Here is a 5,000-nt window from a genome sequence, read left to right as displayed (position 1 = left end):
GGAAATCGGAAAAAATAGGAACCGGCTCGGAATGACCCCAAATTCAGTGGGCAGCCTCATAAAAATATGGCTGATTTTACTGGATTGATTTCATGTGGAAAGCACGACGTTTTGTTGTAGGAATGCGGGAACCCCGGCGGCTCGCCTGCCGCGGCCAGCGACGTCGGGCTGGCCCCTGCAGCGCCTAGCCTCTCCCACGCGGGGGGCAGGCCAGAGCGCGGGGGGCCAGGGCCCGAAGGCAGCCCCCCCGCGGGCGAGAGAGCAAGCCAGCAGGGGCTGTCGCCTGCCGCGGCCAGCGACGTCGGGCTGGCCCCTGCAGCGCCTAGCCTCTCCCACGCGGGGGGCAGGCCAGAACGCGGGGGGCCAGGGCCCGAAGGCAGCCCCCCCGCGGGCGAGAGAGCAAGCCAGCAGGGGCTGTCGCCTGCCGCGGCCAGCGACGTCGGGCTGGCCCCTGCCGCGGCCAGCGATGTCGGGCTGTCGCCTGCCGCGGCCAGCGACGTCGGGCTGGCCCCTGCAGCGCCTAGCCTCTCCCACGCAGGGGGCAGGCCAGAACGCGGGGGGCCAGGGCCCGAAGGCAGCCCCCCCGCGGGCGAGAGAGCAAGCCAGCAGGGGCTGTCCGCGCGTCGCGCAGCGCGGCATGGCTGCGGGGGCCGCGCGCGCGCGCCCAAGCGCCCAAGGGCCCCCAAGGGCCCCAGGCCCTCAGGCCCCAGCGCCCCAGCGCCCAGCGCGGGCGGGCGCGCGCGCGCGTGTGGTCTTTGAGGGGCGCCGGCCTGGTGGCTCCCTAAAGAGCAATAAGTGTCATTGCAGCTCTGGCAGGGGGAGACACTACTAGGTCCCAGTTGTCACCCCCCCTCTAAAAAATTCATTTCTTGGTATTTTGAGCTGAAATTTTGCACAGAGGTTGGCAAAAATCCAATCCACCTTCATTAATTTTCCCAGAATTTTTCGAGGTCGGGAAGTATTTGTTTTAATTTTCCTACCATTAGAAATCGAGTAAATCCGCAAAACTAGGAACCGGCCCGGAATGACCCCAAATTCAGTGGGCAGCCTCATAAAAATATGGCTGATTTTACTGGATTGGTTTCATGTGGAAAGCACGACGTTTTCTTGTAGGAATGCGGGAACCCCGGCAGCTCGCCTGCCGCGGCCAGCGACGTCGGGGACGCTGGCCTGCGCTGTCGAGCCCGCGAGGGCTGTCTCCGCGGCAGGCCCCCCCTGAACGGGGCACGACAGGCCACCGCGCTGGCTCGTCCAGCGTCGACAGTCCCTCGTCCAGGTTTCAGATCGCGCCAAGTCGAACCCATGACCTGCTCAAGCCATCGTGCGCTGCCGAATTCGCATCTGCGTGTAGGCTGCCATTCCACGCGGCAGCCCCTGTTTTCGTCAGCGTGCCCCCCTGACGAATTTTCCTGCCTGGCCCAGTCCAGCGTCCAGCCCCTGTTCGTCGAAAAATCTGCGCTGCCGATTTTCCACGCGGCAGCCCCTCTTTTCGTCAGCGTGCCCCCCTGACGAATTTTCCTGCCTGGCCCGGCCAGTCCAGCCCCTGTTCGTCGAAAAATCTGCGCTGCCGATTTTCCACGCGGCAGCCCCTCTTTTCGTCAGCGTGCCCCCCTGACGAATTTTCCTGCCTGGCCCGGCCGGTCCAGCATCCAGCCCCTGTTCGTCGAAAAATCTGCGCTGCCGATTTTCCACGCGGCAGCCCCTGTTTTCCTCAGCGTGCCCCCCTGACGAATGTTCGTCGAAAAATCTGCGCTGCCGATTTTCCACGCGGCAGCCCCTCTTTTCGTCAGCGTGCCCCCCTGACGAATGTTCGTCGAAAAATCTGCGCTGCCGATTTTCCACGCGGCAGCCCCTCTTTTCGTCAGCGTGCCCCCTGACGAATTTTCCTGCCTGGCCCAGTCCAGCGTCCAGCCCCTGTTCGTCGAAAAATCTGCGCTGCCGATTTTCCACGCGGCAGCCCCTCTTTTCGTCAGCGTGCCCCCCTGACGAATTTTCCTGCCTGGCCCGGCCGGTCCAGCCCCTGTTCGTCGAAAAATCTGCGCTGCCGATTTTCCACTCCGCAGCCCCTGTTTTCGTCAGCGTGCCCCCCTGACGAATTTTCCTGCCTGGCCCGGCCAGTCCAGCGCCCAGCCCCTGTTCGTCGAAAAATCTGCGCTGCCGATTTTCCCCGACGAACCTGCAGCTGCACAAATCCGCGCTGCCACTGCCCCATTGTCTGGACCAACAGTCTTTTCCATCAAGCCCTGGACTATAAATCGTCCAGACTCATCGCCAGCACCCGCTGCCGATTCTGCCGACTTTGCCGATTTCGTCGGCGCTGCCGATTCCAACACTGCCCGCCGTGCCTGAACCAGCGCTGTTTCGTCAGCGTGTCCCCTTGACGAATTTCCCTGCCTGGCCTGGACAGTCCATCTTCCAGCCCATGTTCATCGAAAAATCTGCGCTGCCGATTTCCCCGACGAACCTGCAGCTGCACAAATCTGTGCTGCCGATTTCCCCCCCTGTCGGCATGGCTGCCGCTGCCCCGATGTCCAGACCAACAGTCTTTTTTGTCGACTTTGCCGATTTTGTCCGCGCTGCCGATTCCAACACTACCCCCTGCATCCAAACCAGCATTGTTTCGTCAGCTCTTCCCCTGACGATTTTAGCCCTGTAACAAACAGTAGGCCTCCAATCCCGCCAACGGGAGCCAAGTTGATAGGGAAGAGAATTGAATGACGCGCCTGGTCCTCGCACCCCGCCACCCGAGGGGCCTTTTTCCCGGCAGCCTCTGAAAAACTCTAGCTTTCACGGTCCTCGCCGCCCCTCACCACCATGGCAGGCCTCTAATCCCACCCATCAGCAGTTGTAGCCGATAGGGCAGTGATTTGAATGACGCGTCGCGGGCCTCCGGGTCATCTCACCCGGCCATTAATTGGAGCGTTTTTGGCTGGCCGAGGATGGGGGGATGGATCTCTTCTTCCGAAAAAGCAAACAGTACATCGGGAGTTATGTTGACGGGGCATGGAATTGAATGACCCGTCGCGGGCCGCCGGGTCATCTCACCCGGCCATCCCGGGGAGCGTTTTTCCCGGCAGCATCGGGGAAACTCTTGCTTTCACTGCCCGCTGCCCAAGTCCCCACTCGAATCGGCCCCCCGCGCCAACAAGCCAACGCTGCCGAATCGGCAGACACTGCTGCCGAATCTGCCGACACTGCCCCGCGGGCTGCCACTGCCCCAGTGTCTAAACCAGCGGTCTTTCTCATCGAGCCTTGGACTATCCAGTCCGTCCTGACTCATCGCCAGCACCTGCTGCCGATTCTGCCGACTTTGCCGATTTTCTCGGCGCTGCCGATTCCAACACTGCGCCCACCGTGTCTGAACCAGCGCTGTTTCGTCAGCGTGTCCCCTCGACGAATTTTCCTGCCTGGCCTGGACAGTCCACCGTCCAGCCCGTGTTCGTCGAAAAATCTGCGCTGCCGATTCTGCCGACTTTGCCGATTTCGTCGGCGCTGCCGATTCCAACACTGCCCGCCGTGCCTGAACCAGCGCTGTTTCGTCAGCGTGTCCCCTCGACAAATTTTCCTGCCTGGCCTGGACAGTCCATCGCCCAGCCCATGTTCGTCGCAAAATCTGCGCTGCCGATTTTCCCCGACGAACCTGCAGCCGCACAAATCTGCGCTGCCGAATCTGCCGACACTGTCCCGCGGGCTGCCACTGCCCCAGTGTCTAAACCAGCAGTCTTTCTCGTCGAGCCTTGGACTATCCAGCCCGTCCAGACCCATCGCCAGCACCCGCTGCCGATTCTGCCGACTTTGCCGATTTCGTCGGCGCTGCCGATTCCACCACTGCCCGCCGTGCCTGAACCAGCGCTGTTTCGTCAGCGTGTCCCCTCGATGAATTTTCCTGCATGGCCCGGCCAGTCCAGCGTCCAGCCCATGTTCGTCGAAAAATCTGCGCTGCCGATTCTGCCGACTTTGCCGATTTCGTCGGCGCTGCCGATTCCAACACTGCCCGCCGTGCCTGAACCAGCGCTGTTTCGTCAGCGTGTCCCCTCGACAAATTTTCCTGCCTGGCCTGGACAGTCCACCGTCCAGCCCGTGTTCGTCGAAAAATCTGCGCTGCCGATTCTGCCGACTTTGCCGATTTCGTCGGCGCTGCCGATTCCAACACTGCCCGCCGTGCCTGAACCAGCGCTGTTTCGTCAGCGTGTCCCCTCGACAAATTTTCCTGCCTGGCCTGGACAGTCCATCGCCCAGCCCATGTTCGTCGCAAAATCTGCGCTGCCGATTTTCCCCGACGAACCTGCAGCCGCACAAATCTGCGCTGCCGAATCTGCCGACACTGTCCCGCGGGCTGCCACTGCCCCAGTGTCTAAACCAGCAGTCTTTCTCGTCGAGCCTTGGACTATCCAGCCCGTCCAGACCCATCGCCAGCACCCGCTGCCGATTCTGCCGACTTTGCCGATTTCGTCGGCGCTGCCGATTCCACCACTGCCCGCCGTGCCTGAACCAGCGCTGTTTCGTCAGCGTGTCCCCTCGATGAATTTTCCTGCATGGCCCGGCCAGTCCAGCGTCCAGCCCATGTTCGTCGAAAAATCTGCGCTGCCGATTCTGCCGACTTTGCCGATTTCGTCGGCGCTGCCGATTCCAACACTGCCCGCCGTGCCTGAACCAGCGCTGTTTCGTCAGCGTGTCCCCTCGACAAATTTTCCTGCCTGGCCTGGACAGTCCATCGTCCAGCCCATGCTCGTCGAAAAATCTGCGCTGCCGATTTTCCCCGACGAACCTGCAGCCGCACAAATCTGCGCTGCCGAATCTGCCAACACTGTCCCGCGGGCTGCCACTGCCCCAGTGTCTCAACCTGCGGTCTTTCTCGTCGAGCCTTGGACTATCCAGCCCGTCCAGACCCATCGCCAGCACCCGCTGCCAATTCTGCCGACTTTGCCGGTTTCATCGGCGCTGCCGATTCCAACACTGCGCCCACCGTGTCTAAACCAGCGCTGTTTCTTCAGCGTGTC

Source organism: Populus nigra, chromosome 2, assembly GCF_951802175.1.
Source record: "Populus nigra chromosome 2, ddPopNigr1.1, whole genome shotgun sequence".
NCBI classification, from domain to species: domain Eukaryota; kingdom Viridiplantae; phylum Streptophyta; class Magnoliopsida; order Malpighiales; family Salicaceae; genus Populus; species Populus nigra.
This window is presented reverse-complemented; position numbering follows the sequence as displayed.